We start from the raw sequence: 16,789 nt of genomic DNA, 5'->3' as shown, positions 1-16,789 counted from the left end.
CCGCTCCAACCCCGCCAGCCCCCATCCCGCTTTAACTCCGCCAGCCCGCTGGGCTCCCTGCCTCCTCCTCCTCCGCCCGCGGGGTTTAGCCGCGCAAAGCCCTCGAAGGCGACGCAAAGTGCGGCGCCGCCGTTTTCGCTCACACACACACACAAAAGTAGGAGGCAATTAAAGTCATGTAAAGCTTCCTGTCTGCGGGATCCCCCGGAGTCCTGCGGGATGAGCAATGTTCTAGCCCGCGTCTCCGCAATCCCAGCCGACCCCACCCCCGTGCAATCAATGGGGGGGGGGGCGTGACAAGTTGCACCGAACTTTAGGAGGTGTGCAAGACCCTGCCTGGAAACATCCCATCAGTCCTCTCCCACACCTCCCCTCCCCGCCCCGCCGCTGGGCCAGTTCAGTTACACCCCCTCCCCAGAGGCAGCTGCCCTCCCCCTCCCGCCTCAAGCCAAACTCGGCCCCTTCGCCTAAGCCCCCCTGCCTGCGCCCCCCTCCCCAGCCAGCGCTGAACACCACTCCGACTTCCTCGCCCCTCCAGCTGGAAGCGGAGCGCTAAGTAGAGAGCCAGCCTCCGAGGCACAGCAGAGCAGATCAGATCCCCCCCGGCCAGTATCTGCAACAAGCAAAGTTAAAATGGTTCTGGCAGAGCACCTACCCGGTCTGCTGAGTGTCTCCTCCTGCCGTGGGATGCTAAGTGGAACCGGGGCTGGCGGGAGAGGGGAGGGCGCTGGAGATGGGTATTGGGTTGGTCTCTTCCCTTTGCTCTGTGTGTGTGTCTCTCTCTCTCTCTCAAGGACGAGGTGAAATCCCTTTGCTGGTCATGAGGCGGCTTCAGAGACAAACACCACAATGCGAGCGCAAATAACAAAAGGAAAAGAAAGAGAGAGACTGGCACCAATGGGGGAGGAGAAGCTCTCTGTGCGATCTTCAGCCACCCTGGAAAACAGGAGGGGGGGGTGAGTGGCGAGTCCCTCTCTCACTTCAGCTGTCTTCTGATCTTTCTTAAACAAACCCTGACCTCCTTCCTGAAGAGCTTTCCCCACCCCTTCCACGCTCCCAGCCCAGCCAAAGACACAGAGTGGAATTTGCTTTCGTCGCTGCTGTTGCCGCTGAGTGTCTAGATCGTAAATAACATGCTGATTATTGACACCGTGTAAGGATTAAAAAAAAAAAGAATCTGTCCGCCACTTAAAGGAGCAATGAAAAGAAATGCAAAGGGGGGGGATTATCCCCACCCCCCACTTGTCCACTACTTCCCAACGCGGAAAAGCTTGCTGGTTCCTGGGAAATGATTACCTGATCCCCTTCCCGAGGAGAGGCTGCTCCACTCTCTCTTTATTTGCTAAGAGTAAACAGCCGAGAGTTGTTGTGTGGATGCGTGTGTGTGTCCAAAGGCACCTCTTGTGATGCAAGCAACTGTCAGAGCGGGGCAAACGCACAAACACACACACACACACACACACAGAGTCTGAAGAGACCACTGCAGCCAGCCTCTTGAGTCTTTTCCTTTAGCTTCTTCTCTTAATCCTCGAGCTGCTAGGCTGGACGGGTCCCCTAGTTTTAGAAGCTGCTTGTTTAAAAAAAAAAAAAGTTGTTTGGGGCTCTTTTATTTCCCCCCCCCTCCCCCAAGCGGAGGAACAATCAGTGCAATGGGCACAGGCGGCGGGGGATCGCAGCTGAAACACAGTCACCCTCTACAAAATGTGGCGGGTTTGAAACAAGCCATCAGCCTCATGCACTGGCCGTGCTAACAGCTTAGTTCCTGCTTTGCCGTCTCCCGGCGGAAAAAAAAAAAGAAGCTCCTCCACACACACGCTTTCCACCGGTCGTCGGAGTACTACACAAAGTTACATCATCACCCGTAACGCACAGAGCCTACAGGGGCTGATGAAAGTGTGCTGAGACTACAGCAGGGCATACCCCACTAGCCGGCTCCAGCTCTTTCGCCTACTCTTACTTTCATTTAACACAGCTGCGGATTTTTATTTATTTGTGACCACACAGCAATCTCAATCAATCACACACCACAAGAAAGTAAGGGGAAGATCCACTCACTCCCTCTTCCTAAAACTACACAGGAACGGGTATATGGGTTATTGGCTGTAGGGTAAAGAGGAGGAGAGGAAGAAAAGCTTTGATCCACAATCTCTCCTCTAGATTTGAATGTTATCTCTTCCTTATTTCTTGTCATTTTTCTTCAGAAGCTCATCAACTGACTGCAGCCATGTCTCCAGGCATTCCCAGCATTTCCCAGAGTGCAATATCACCAACAGGAGATCAATGACCACATACTGTTTACTCTTACTACCAGCAGGACTACAGCTGAAGTTGGATGGTGGTTTGGTGTGGGTTTTTTTCCGGGGGGGGGGGGGGGGATGGGAAGATAAGCGTGAGGGGGTAGGCTGTGTGTGTGTTTGCATGGTTTTTTTTCTTCTCAACACTCATTTTCTGACTGCATTTAAAACAGTAGTTTGTAGGCAAATAGACTTCCTGATTGCATGCATCATACACACACCACCCACCATACATTCAGGTGGAATAAAGTCATACATCTTTATTTCTATACCCTGAAGCTGCAGGGGTGGCAAAAAGAGAATCTGATTCCTTATTAATAAAGTACCATTTGTACTTTCTAGATATGTGAATGTTACGGGATCTCTTGCAAGAGTCTTATTTTTAATTGACTATTTTGTGCACATGCTTTTATAAACTGGATAAACAGGTTCAGCATGATTTTAGATTGATTTGCAAGCAAAGAATGAAAAATACAGAGCATATAGTGAGCCAAATTGTTAACCCAGATTTACTTTTCTTTCTTTATTATTCATCTCCACAGAGAGAAGTCTTATCTTCTACAAATATTTGATACTGGGCCCAGTCCAATAATTAACAGACCAATCAAACAATTTCACTGCTTTTGCAGGGACTTTAAAAGTCTTCATCTGGAGTTCATAAGCATTACAATCATTTTTGTCTGCTTTGATGCATTATTGTATATGATCTTTTCAATCTATGTTCCTCCTAAATTATTTTACTCTGATGCAAAAGGACGCTAACCATTTACTGCATGGATAATATTCACAACTGTGGATTCACTGAGGCCTCCAACTCTCCGGCAGAGAGGAAAAAATGAATAAATAAAGGAGGATACTTCTATCTGAGATTCTAGAGAGAGAGAAAGACCTTCCTCTTTTTTGACTTCCTCAATACCTGTAAAGCAAGAATTCCCAATAAGATCTTGCATAGGTAGGGAGGGGATATGGGCAGAAGACCTAATGCACCATTACTGACCTGTAGCTTGTGCAGTCATTTATACCATTGCAAAGTGCATAAGAGGATTTTAGCATCTTATACCCACTTTGCAAAGGTGCAATTAAATAAACATGGTACAGAATCCTGCATAAAATCCATTAGTTGCAATTAACATCATTAAGTAGAGCTGGGCAATATTTTTGGCCAAAACATTTTGGGTTTTTTTTCCGCCAAAAATGCAAGTTTGGCAACACAGAAATGTTTTGTGAATGTGTGCCAATTTTTCCAAGCTGATTGTCTCAAAAAACAGCCAAAAGAATGCCTAAAGTCAAAACATTGTTTACAGAATTTTTAAAGAAAACATTTTAATTTTTCAATTCAAAATTACTTTTTTTTTTTTAAGTTTAATTTTATTTAATATTGCTCAGAGTGGAAATTAAGTGTTTCATATACGGCTAAATGAAACATTAAATTCAACCTGAAATAAATTGTTTCAACTTTTTGATTTGCCAACAATGTTTTCCTCTGATATTTCTGGAATTGCCAATGAACCAAAAATCAGTTATTTTCACAACCCCAGGCATGAATAATGAGCACTAGGTCAAGCTTCTTCCTGTTTGGATAGTTAATGAGTCTAGAATGCTCAGACTTTTCAGCACTTCTCTGTACTCATTTAAGCCCCACCCACATTTCCCACAAGCACCACCTCTCCCTGTCTGGTAATGACTGTCTGGACAGACCCCCTAAACCTCCAAATAGTTCAATGCAAGAAAGCAAGTAGGATGATGGAGAAGAAGATTATGAAGGGATGAGGGAGGAAAAAAAGCTAAATGGAACATCCTGATGCATTTTATTTCAGATCAAAAGCACAGTGAGTGTGAAGAGTGTATTATACTCTCCAGGACCTGTATTTTTCTATTTGTACAATAGTCCGAAGATGTTCAATGGAAAAGAAAGTTGTAGAAAGCCCCATTGGTCTGATGCCAGCTATATTTGATCCTTTTTAATATAGTGAGGTCATTATGTTTTGCAGTCCTCAGTATCCCTATTTCCCAGAAGTTTTAAAAACTGGTAATGTCATTATAAATGCCAACTATCTGCCTTTTGGGAGGAATGGGGAATAGTCTTTGTTTTATTTTACTTTTTAATAGAATGTTACCATTCCCCCACTGGGTCCGTTCAAAATGTTCAGCCAGTTAAATGCTTTTCAATAGACCCTAAAGCTGTGCCCTCATTTCTCTCACCTTGCAAATGTTTATAGCTATCTAATGTTAGAATATATAGTAGTGTTTGTTAACTAGTACAGCTGGGAGAGGGCTTTCAGTAACTTTCTTCCCAAAAAAGTGTCAAAGATCATTTTCATTTTTGCCACTACTGAAGGGTAGAAAAAGAGCAGAGAGAGGCCAAAGGTAACAGGTTTTGTTCTTAATACAGCCTTTGCAAAACTTGGTTGGATTTCAGTTTTCCAAACCCAAAGGAGGAGTGCTTTGGATCTGGGCTGGGTTCTCTTTTATTCAAATCACTTACATTTGGGTGTTAGGTGGAAATTTTTTATCCAACCTCTACAATTTTTTTTCCCCGGCAGAAATAGTTTAAACACAAGCCCTATTTCATTCAGGTGCCCAAAGCTTAGAAATAGGATGACTAAAGATGAGATCCTCCTTTTAACCCTGATTCTGCAAGGAGAACCATTGGGGCAGACCCCTGTGCCTGCACAGAGCCCCATCAATTTCAGCAGCCTGTGTGCTTCTCTTTGCAGAATTAGGGCCATGGAGACAAAACACACACACTTTACCAAAGGGTGGCCATGCATGCAAATTAGCTACCAATATGACTTTCTTTCCTATCCCCCATAAAAATAAGTGGTTTGTGTTCTCTAATACTTTGTACAGCTATTTCTATCTGGGCAGAGTGGGTGTGAAATGCTATCAGTCTGATACAATAGTGCTTTATACTCACTTTGATTGCAATAGAGAATCAGGCCCAGGTACTCTAAAATGGCATCGTCTACATGCCTGTGAAGCTTCAATATCACACCACTGTTATGATCTTATAGTCATATCAAATGCTGGACACTGACTGGGAGTTTACAGGCCTTATTGGTATCAGAGTCTGTCAGCACTCAGACTACTATAAGTCACAGTTAATTGGTTAACAGAACAGCCCTACCTGGTCTCAGACTGTCATCTTGTCATCCTTGTCTTATTTACTGAGCCTTTCTCCCACTTCTCCATCTTAAAATTATCCCCTTATTTGCAGCGACTCCTGTGAAAAGGAAAAACCGCAACTATTTTACAACAGAACAATCTGCCACTGTGCAGACCCTGTCCCATCCCCCTCCACAAAGCCAATACAGACTTCCAGCTACAATATGTCTAGCAGACTTCTGAGCAGTTCTCTAAATAAAGCCATACTGAAGATCCTGATTCATTAAATGATGCTATTGTTTGGCCCTTGTATAGGGCCCTCTGTTTATCTATGCAGCTTCTCTTTAGATGCTCGCTCTTAGATTAAATATCCATGAGATAAAATGAATTGCAGTAGAAAAAAAAAAAAAGAGACAATTTAGTTTAGTTACCAAATTTCGGTTTTGTGAAATACAGAAAAGTGTGTGTGTTTGGCGTGGGGAGATGGAAACAAAACCCAAGGAGGACAAACAGAGATGTTAATTAAAAAAGAAATCAATACAAAGATCTTTCAGGATTTGGGTAGAGATCACAGTTTCAACATTTCCCCATTGGTGCAGGAAAATGAAAACCAAATTAGCTGACTAAAACCAAAAGTCCACCCTCAGTCATCCATGCAAAGTGAAAAGGAAGGTAAATACTCTAACTGGTGAGAAATTCAATTTTAAAATCCTTGTTTTAATAATTGAGTGTGGCCCAACTTCCTGCAACCATTGGAGGCCCCAATGCACTCATGCACCTGCTTAGCTTTACTACCATAAGTAACCACACTGATTTCAATAAGATTACTCACATGCATAAAGTTAAGCAAGTGCAAAACTGATCAGGATGCACAGATGAACGAAGAAAGAAGTGAATGGGTTTCAGTAGTTATTAAGTTTATATTGGGGAGGGGCACTCTATTTTCCTCCTCTTCCCCCATCTTTCACATACCAGGCATTAAACTGGGTGCAGTGGGTGGTTATAGACCTTCCACCATATAACCCACAACTTGGGGTCAATCCTCCTCATCCCACCCCTAGGACTCAACTCCCTTCTGAATCCTCAGGCCCTCTCACTTGTGAGGGGTTAGATAGTAGTAGGGGTTAAAAGCCCCTTATGCTTTATTCCGCCCTGGACACTTACTGCAAGTTGCAATGAACTAAAACTCCTTATGTTATAGTTTCAAGTTCTACTCCTTTTAACCCAACTGTGCCTCCAGGACGCGCGCGCACACACACAATCACAGACCTCTGCCAATTTTGACCCAGTGGGAAAAATCCCTTCTTGATCCCAAAACGGGCCATCAGTCAGACCTGCAGCATCCTAAAAAACACAGCTCCTCAATCATGACTTACAGGAAGAGAGGGTGGGGCACCTAAAGGGGATAGATACCCCAAACGCCTGGGAAGAGTTTAATTAATGAGCGGAAGCACAGAACCAATCAGCACCCAGCTCCCCGTCTGTCCAATGAGAGGTGAAGAGTCCGTGCAGGATGAAGGGCTCAGCCCTGCATTCTCAGGCATGCCTGCCCCCCCCTCTTCTCTCTCTAGCCCTCTAACAGTCTGATTAATATCCCCACCAGTTGGCTGCCGGGAGTAAGGGGAGTTGGGTTTTCAGAGAGCAAATGCTCATCACTTTCAAAAATCTGGCCCCTTTAAATTGATTCAGATTGGGCAATGAAAAATGGAGGCACGTTAGCAACTTCTGAAAATGTGGACCCGCTTCTGCAAATAAGCACCGGCAGGATTGAGTGCTTAATGAGTTATCAGTAATCCCTGTGAAGGGCTTTTATATACTTTTTTTTTTTTTTTTTTTTATGATTAGTCATCTCCACATTGTCCCTTTCAAACAAAAGAGAAAAAAAGACGGATCATGTAAATGACTGAAAATATGACTCCATTGCCCTTCATAACTGGAACAGTCTTTCATTCTGGATATAAATCTATCTTTGTAACAAGAGGTCAAAGTTTCACTATGAAGGTGCAGTAATGTGAAAGCAGGACTGCACAAAACTAAAGAATTTACATGGCTGATTTTTTAAGAGTATATAATACATTTGTAGCGTGCTTAACATACCAGCATCTAAGCATGGTGCAATACAACTGAACATTAACCAAAACAAAAAACAAAACAAAAAAACACACAAAGAACCAAACAAGTCAAATGCAAAGCCAAAGATATTCTGCATTTTAGCTAAATTTGCTCTGTTAACCTGTGATCTCAGTTTGAAAATGATAGAGTGCATACAATTTGGAGGAAAGCATTTCCTTTCATGAAAAGCCATTTTCTTTCAGTGTCATCTTTCATGGAACAGCACAAGTTCTAATGTTAGTTCTAAATTACTACCATAAACACAAAGAGGGGGGTAAGTTAACATACAAATAAAACTAACATCTCTCATTGGAACAGGGCAATCATTGATAAAAGTCACTGATTTAAAATGGGTTGTGGAGTTTCTTTTCCAAAAAAATTGCTGGGTTTGGAAAACAATACTTTAAACTGAGCCTACCAGCAGCGTCTGGATTTCAAGGGAAAGGGCTGGACCTCTGCTTGTCAACAGCTCTGCTTTGCTTATTGGATTTCGGTTTGTGCTTTTCTCAATATTTGCATTTGGTCATATTTAAAGTGCCATTCAATAACTGAAATTATAAAAATATTTGTTAGCATACTGAGACCCACACACACATATATATTCACACTTTTTAAAATTTTCATTACATCAAACACAGAAAATGTTCCATACAAATAAATTTGTCAGGAACGGAAACCCTCATTCTCCACTGCCTAACACTTTGTTCAGTCATTTACAATTATACAAAGGATGGATGAAATGGGTGCAAAATGCTGTATTTTGAATCGCTAGCAGTTTGCACTGTGATTATAGATTGTGAATGACTACACAAGGGGTGAGGCAGTGGAGAATCAGACTCCAAGGATTTACCATATTGGATCTGCGCACTGGTGCTTCAGGTATGCCAGCTCACAGTTGGGTGCTCCAAAATAACTTAGCTGTGTGCGCAATATTGCAGGGACTCCTTTCCGATGCCTGCGGTAATCAGGCTGCCTCCTGCAGATGAGCTTCGATTCCTTTTATCTTAGCTTGCGTAGACAAAAGTGTCATCAATAGTCATAAAATTATCTAGACCTCCTTAAAATTTCCATAACACTATTTGACTGGCTGTGAAACAGGAAGTAACACATGCCATAAGAAATAATTATAAACAGTAGTGAAAGAATGTATCACAAAATCATTTTCAAATAGTAATATTACATAAGGATCTAGGATAGCAGATATGTAATAGGTGCCACAGATTACTTCACACTTAAATGCTATTGCATGCTCAAAAGTCCGGATCACCTACGTGATTATTTTACAGCATTATATCATGATATATTTAAGGCAGAATTGTAACTTCATATATATAAATAAGTGTGGGCACCCTTATTAATAGGTGGTGCTACCAGCCTCACCTATAATACACATGCACACAGCACTTCTAATTCTGCCTTATATCTAGTTATGTGATGCCTTATGTAAAAATAAGTTTTTCTCAATTTACATATTGAACAATGGTGGCCAATGCAAAGAATCAAATAGTAACCTGTCAAGTCAATGGATCTAAATCTTCTTGGTCTAAAATGCATAAGCACTCCTTCACTGACAGCTTTAAAACAAAACAACAGTATTTTTAGTGCACATTTGCGAAAAATATATGCCAAGATTGTGAACTAAGTGACCTGATTTTTCAAAAGTGCTGAGTACCTAGTAGCTGTCCCTTGAAGTCAGTAACACTTATTTGAGCATGTAAATATGGTCTTAGGAGGCCAACTTCAACTACCCAAGTAAAAAAGAGAAGCTTTAACTGATCTTTCTACCTGCTATGCATAATCTCAGAAATTGGTGCTATCATAGTTACAACTTAAAATAAAAAAGTTTGCTGTGTCATCTCATAGACTCTACGGTCAGAAGGGACCAATATGATCATCTAATCTGATCTCCTGCACAACGCACGTCACAGAACCTCACCCAACCACTCCTGTAATAAACCTCTAACCTTCCCAACCTGTGGCCCAGGGGCCAAAAGTGGCCTGTGAAGGCTTTCAAAGTGGCTCGCTGCTCCCCTCCCATTTGTTGCAGAAGGGAGCCGCTGCCTAAGGACCCAAGTGGAGTGCATAGCCACGGGGTTACAAGAAGCAGACGCCTTTGCTGCAGCCAAGATGATGGGAGATCAGTGCTTCCCTCCTCCTGGCGGTAGCAGGAAGCACGGCAAAGCGCTACACCTGGGTCCCTAGGCACTGGGGTCCCTGCTGGAGCCAGAGGGAGGGGAGCACTGATCTCCTGTGCCCTTGGCTGCAGAAGGGAGCCACTGCCTAGGGACCAAGGTGGAGTGCACAGGGCTACAGGATGCATGTGGTTTCCCTGCTGCAGCCAGGGAGATGGGAGATCAGTGAGGAGGCACTCTTGCCATCTGGCTGCAATGCGGGGGCAGAGGGGAGACTGGTGGTCCTTCAGGGTTGTAAAAATAATATCTGTGGCCCTCAAGCCAAAAACACTGGGAACCACTGCTCTAACCTATGACTCACTTATTGAAGTCCTCAAATCATGGTTTAAAGACTTTAAGGTACAGAGAATCCACTATGGACTCTCCTCCCCCAGTTTTCATAATAAAATGCAAATGTTTTCTGAGACAGCAACCACCACCGATATCCTCTTATAAATTCTGCACTTTAGGCTTCACTGTAAATTTAGCACATATATATCTGCAAGATATAGGTGAGCTAGGAAAACCTCTTGATTTTTTTTTTTTAAAAACATCCCTACAAAACTTTCTCTCTCTAAGTAGAGAAAAAGAAACAAAGGGCAAATAAAACAGTGGGCAACTTTCAGACAAAGGCATCATCACAATCAAGTCAATTTTAAGTATTATTTTGTTTTTGTTTAATGTCAATCCTGACATTTTAGTAGTAGTGAACACAGACTTCTATTCCTTTGCTTAGTCTGAAGCAATTGTCTGTGTTGTAATATTATGCTACAGGACAGGGGTGGAGGAGATATAGCATGACTAAACATCAGGGGCTGGCACAGCAGTTGTTGGAATAATGGTCAAGTCCCTTGGCAGTGTTCCAGTGCAGAGAAGTCTGAGATTTACACATACTCTATCACCAGTTAGGTCATAGTGCAGAACACCTTAAGAAGAAGAAAAGATGGGCCATAAGGAAGAAACCAGGACAGGAACTAGAGAAGATTTGTAAAAATTATCATTATTAATGAAGAATGTCAAAGGGATTCTAATGCAATTGGCTTAGACTAGGAGGACAGACAGAGGCTGTGTGGATACTGCAGTGATTGGACTAGCTGAAAGGTTAACAAATTCTGGAAAAAACAAAGGCCTACAATATACATTTTTTAAACAGTACAAATTCTGTAGTGGCTAGGTGAGCAAAAAACCAAACTCCATTCTGTTCATCTCTTGAGTAGAAAGCAAGGCTGGTGTCTATAAACCCTGAGCTAATGTTAATAGATCAGCTCTCTAGCCAAAGAGAAAACCTAGCAGGCACTTGATTTTGTTATGGCCTTTCCAGCATGACCATAACACTTCTGAAGTCACATGCACTGCCAGCCACCAGTATTCGGAATAAGTGTCCATCTCACAAATGCATAGTAACACTTTAGTGGTCACTCATGGTTTGAATTATTCTTTGTACAGATGCCCAAAGCTTTCACGAGACTGAATAATTATTATTTGTGGGGGAGATTTTCAAAGGCACAAATAGCAGTCAGGTGCCTGACTCCCTTTGGAAGTCAGCGTTAGAGCATTCATGGGAGGAAGGGCTAAGAGCAGATGCACGGGGCAATAAGAGAAGGCATGGAGGGGGACCCTGGAACCCTGCATGCGGTCATTATTCATAAAGGAGGAGCTTTTCAAAGGCGCAAATGGAAGCTAGGCATCTAATGCTATTTGTGCCTGTGAAAAGGCCCCACTTTATGATTAATGAGGATATCATTAATTACTGGTCATTACTGGGTTTTCCCACATTAACAGTGTACGTCTCCTAGCCCCTCCATCTCATGAATGCTCTGTCCCCACCTTCTCATTACTGCTGCCTACAAACACACAGTTGAGTGGTGGCACTGATGTTGAAAACTAGTCACCCATCCCTCTCACGTCATGTCATACAAGCAGCTCACCCTTGATTAGTAGGATTACAATCTCTGTGGTGATGCAGCTGGTCAGAGGAGCAACACATGCGGAGCCCCAGAGGAAATGAATGCGTTTGGCTGGATGGATTTTATTATATGTAATGTGCAACATACTGGCAGTCTGACGTGATTGTACTGCACTAGCTCACCTCTTCACTCACCCTGTTCCTGTGATCACTTCTCAACAGGCAGAGAAGTCTATCATACTGCAAGAGTGCAGTCTAGAACCCACTCACTTCTTGCACTAGCATCCATGAAAAATGGATCTGGAGGAGCGGTGTATGATGCCCAAGGGGCTCTGTATTCATGAAGAAGAAATGGCAAATGGTGCTACTGTGGTCGTCCTCCAGTGTTTTATCAGGAAATGGCAACTTTAATCGTTGTGGCTGTGGGTCGGGGGGAAGGAGTCCCTACAAACACCACTAATGGAGACTGCTAGCGACTATGCCAGCCATGCCATCTCTCCAGTGAGGCATTGCTTACCTGCAAGTTATCTGGTGGAATGGGGACTGGAGCTGCCATGTGCTTCTGCAGCCTTTGACCCCCCACATATACTGTCCACGAACAGTGGGAGTTCTCAGAAGGAATCAAAATAGAAATAGTTAGAAATAATCAAATAGGTTGTCCCAGGGGAGACTGAACCTTTTATTGCCTGCTCATTCCACCGTGACACCGTGAATGAGCAACGAGGGGGTTACTTTATAATTCTTTTATCCATAACAGTATGTAAATGTATACATTTTCAGCAACTGCCCATAGACCCTTATTTGGTTACATTGACACCTATAAAATGAATATTAACAACTACATAATGAATATAATTATACCCGCCTCTGTTTGTTGTTTACAGGATTACCATACAAAGGTCAGGCACATCACCTTAAAACCTATATATTTTACACTAACATTCTTTGAAGTAAAGGGGTGCCAGGGGAAGAAAGAAGATAATGCTTTCTTCCCACCAAAAGACCTTGCACAGAAATGGCGATAGACTCATCCCCTGCACAGATGGCAAGGAAGGGAGGAGGAGAAGAGAGATAACAGACTGACTAAAATTCACACCAATTAACAGAAACTAGGTTTGCCCTTGCTTTGACCCCGTTCCCTGTAATTTAGGCCTGACTACTTGTCCAGCTTTTAACCCTTTACTCTCCTACAGAATCTATGGTGGCTAAGGGGTTGGATCATGGTCAAACTTGGACCTCTACATTTTTAATCCATAATCCAACTCATGTATTGAATACCGAGGTCAAAAAAGTTAAAGAGGCACACAAGTTTCAGATTTATATAGGAAAGGAGATATATACACATATTGGGATTTGTGCTCAAACTACAAATGTATTTGACAAAGCCAAGTGAAATACCGCTTATAGAAACATATATGAACATTCATCTTAAAAGTACATGGATTCAGTAGAATTATTTTGATAGCATGATCATCATGTACTACCTATACCTGCTAATATATGTATGAAGTTCACATCTGTGCAGAGAGCATGCTTAGTAGAGACTCCATTTACTGCAAAGAATGTGTTCAAATCCATGGACTATTTAGAAAAGCTGGACATGCACAAGTCCATGGAGCTGGATGCAATGTATCCAAGGGTGCTGAGGGAGTTGGCTGATGTGATTGCAGAGCCATTGGCTCATTATTTTTGAAAACTCGTGGTGATCAGGGGAGGTCCCAGCTGATTGGAAAAAAAGCAAATATAGTGCCCATCTTTAAAAAAGGGAAGAAGGAGCATCTGGGGAACTACAGACCACTCAGCCTCACCTCAGTCCCCAGAAAAATCATGTAGCAGATCCCCAAGGAATCCACTTTTAAGCTTTCAGAGGAGAGGAAGGTGATCAGGAGCAGTCCATATATTCACCCAGGGCAACTCATGCTGACCAACCTGATTGCCTTCTATGATGAGGTGACTGGCTCTGTGGATGTGGGGAAAGTGGTGGACATGATATACCTTGACTTTAGCAAAGCTTTTGATACGGTCTCACACAGTATTCTTGCCAGCAAGTATGTGGGTTGGATGAATGAACTATAAGGTGGACAGAAAGCTGGCTAGATCATCGAGCTTAACGGGTAGTGATCAATGGCTCGATATTTAGTTGGCAGCCGATATCAAGCAGAGTGCCCCAGGGGTCAGTCATGGGGCCGGTTTTGTTCAACATCTTTATTAATGATCTGGAGGATGGGATAGATAACTACGAATTTGCTGAAGGTGCAAACACTAAACTGGAGGGAGTGGTAGATAAGCTGGTGGGTAGGAATAGGATACAGAGTGATCTAGACAAATTGGAGGATTGGGCCAAAAAAAATCTGAGGAGGTTCAACAAGGACAAGTGCAGAGTCCTGCATTTAGAACGGAAGAATCCCACGCACTGCTAAAGACTGGGGACCAACTGGCTAAGCAGCAGCTCTGCAGAAAAGGACTCAGGGGTTATAGTGGATAAAAAGCTGGATATGAGTCAATAGTGTGTCCTTATTGCCAAGAAGGCTAATGGCATATTTGGCTGCATTAGTAGGAGCATTAGAAGCAGATCAAGGGAAGTGATTATTCCCCTTTATTCAGCACTATGCGGCTGCATCTGGAGTATTGTGTCAAGTTTTGGGCCCCCCACTACAGGAAGGATGTGGAAAATTGGAGATAATCCAGCGGAGGGCAACGAAAATGATTAGGGGGCTGGGGCACATGGACTTATGAGGAGAGGTTGAGGGAACAGGGCTTATTTAGTCAATGGAAGAGAACAGTGAGGGGGGATTTGTGGCTACCTTCAACTATCTGAAGCGGGGTGGGATCCAAAGAGGATGGAGCTAGGCTGTACTCAGTGGTCATAGATGACAGAACTAGGAACAATGGTCTCAAGTTGCACTGGGGGAGGTCTAGGTTGGATATAAGAAAAAACTATTTCACTAGGAGGGTGGTGAAGCACTGGAATGGGTTACCTAGGGAGGTGGTGGAATCTCCATCCTTAGAGGTTTTTAAAGCGGGGCTTGACAAAGCCCTGACTGGGATGATTCAGTGGGGGTTGGACCTGCTTTGAGCAAGGGGTTGGACTAGATGACCTCCTGAGGTCCTTTCCAACCCTAATCTTCTATGATTCTATGAAATCACAATTTGGTCAATACCTTGCTATTTGCTATTGTAATCCCAGTTACAGTGCTAAGAGTAAAAAAAATAAAAGCTACTTCATTACAAAAGGATTCTTCTGTTTATAACAAGATAAATATATTATTCAGTATATGTACTGTATACATATATGGGCCCAGTTCACCAATCTTTAATCAGGCAAACTTCCCTTTGGCCCAGATAATCTTCTTCCAGGGGGAGGAAACCAGGGAGGAGAAACACGAGAGGGAATCTAGTCCTTGCAGAGATCCACTTTCTCATTGTCCTACAAAGACTGGAGAGGCTTGGTATAGCCACACTGTGAAAAAAGGACATGGTGACACTCTCAAATATGGCAGCTGATTTTCAGGAAGGCAGAATCATCTGTATGAAGAGGTTGGCCACCACACCAACTTCTGTTCCCCGGAAGGGCCTCCATGACAACAGGACACTATTGCAACCACGCTAGCAGGGGTCTTTCCTGGCTCCTCAGAGGAGAGGGATGGGATGTACATGGCCTGGGCCTGTTTTATCATTGCCAAATTTCCACAGGCTCAGATAGTGAATGCTGGTTCAGACTGGGGGATACACCTTTCCCCTAACATAGACTCCTCAATACTCTGATCGAAGAATAACAATCTGGCATTGACTTCTCTAGGCATTTTGCGTGGGTAAAGGCTGATACCCCCAAAGCTGAATGTATATATAAATTCCTATGTTGGTATGTTAATACCTTTGCAAGAATACATTAGTTATTTATATAGCTTCTTGGTCTGCTGGGAAAGCTTGTTTGTAAATATTTATTCTTGTCTTTAGTGAAGATTTTTTTCCATGATGTTGTGAATCTTTTCTTCAAGCCTTTGTTAGCTGTATTTGGAAGAATTCCAGACAGAACAGAAGACAAACTAACAATACAGTACAGTACTTCAAACACAGACACTTTAAAAAAATATGGGGTTCTCACACACTACACAGGTACAATGAAGCCATTTCACTTCTGTCTACTCAAGAGAAGCTTTATATTTCAAAGGCAACATTGCTTTCTTCCTACACCCTTCCACCTCCACTACTTTTCTGCAGTAAGATGTAATTGAGAATCATCAACTAGGGTTATGTATAATGTGGTGTCCCTAAATTCATTAGTTTTAGTTACGTAAGGAACAGAGTCAAAAGCTCAAGAAAGGACTCTGTATATGTACCTACTGCAGTCTCCAGTACGCTTTTTCTAACGGGATAGAGAGCACTTTATGGTTACAGATAAACAACAAAACATACAAGTTTGTTGAATCCAATTGTTTTGGTAATGAGTTTGTTGCAGGTTTCTTTTCGCCCTGCAGTGTTTATGGCTTGTGGATCCATGATATCATAACCAGAATCTGGAACACCATGCTGCTCTTCTTGCATCAGCTTATTTGTTGCAGAGGCAAAGCACTCCATAAATTTCCTTAAAACTAATAGAAATGTCTTGCAACCAAACATTTCCTTTAGAATAAGGTAACTGATTTTTGTTCATGGGGTACAACATGCAAAAGAACCTAATCACCACCTAACAACATCCCCACACAAACAAAAAAACACCTAGATTAGGAATGAGTGAACATTTTGGTCTAATTCAAAACCCACTCAGACACGGTGGGTCTGAAAATTTGACTTCTTGGAAGTTGTTGGGATTGTGTTCTGCTTAGGAGAATTGCAGGGAGCTGGCGAGAGGCAGCAGAGAGAAAAAAAGTTCAGGGAATAAATAAGATGAAAAATAGTTCAGAGATTTAGAAGAATGAAAATCTAATACAGAGAGACAGAATCTAAGAAGAAGCAGAGAGAGGGAAAAATTCTAATAGAAACTAAAGGCAGAATAGATAACATGTACAGGGCATCCTCTAGTCCAGCCCATCTTGTGGGAGGTACTGTTCCTAATGTATAGCACAGGCTTCATTTTAGCTAGAAAAGTAACTATTTTACATTTAAGTTCACTTGCAGGAAGATGGAGGGAGGGGACTTTACATGAAGAAAAAAAACTAATTTAATGAGCTCAAGAAGTGATTCACAAGGGCCATGATTAT

The 16,789-nt window shown here is 42.7% G+C and overlaps 1 protein-coding gene across 3 annotated transcripts in view; it reads right to left on the bottom strand.

Annotated features, from left to right (window-relative positions):
• Positions 1-16,789, bottom strand: part of SOX5 (SRY-box transcription factor 5) — an 831,751-nt gene that overhangs the window by 769,398 nt on the left and 45,564 nt on the right. The window contains exons 1-2 of one of the 3 annotated variants that reach the window (XM_067559201.1): positions 1,297-1,458; positions 656-936 (exon numbers count right to left, since the gene is read on the bottom strand). The gene's annotated coding sequence lies outside the window, so the exon portion shown is untranslated. Of the gene's footprint in view, positions 1-655; positions 937-1,296; positions 1,459-5,421; positions 5,439-16,789 lie in introns of those variants that run through there. The other 2 variants (XM_067559200.1, XM_067559203.1) reach the window with 2 other exon arrangements.

Source organism: Emydura macquarii, unplaced genomic scaffold, assembly GCF_026122565.2.
Source record: "Emydura macquarii macquarii isolate MOO-44397 ecotype Brisbane River unplaced genomic scaffold, CSIRO-AGI_Emac_v2 contig_2205, whole genome shotgun sequence".
In the NCBI taxonomy this organism is placed as follows: domain Eukaryota; kingdom Metazoa; phylum Chordata; order Testudines; family Chelidae; genus Emydura; species Emydura macquarii.
Note: the sequence above shows the minus strand (reverse complement) of the source record. Positions and strands in the feature narration are given on the sequence as shown.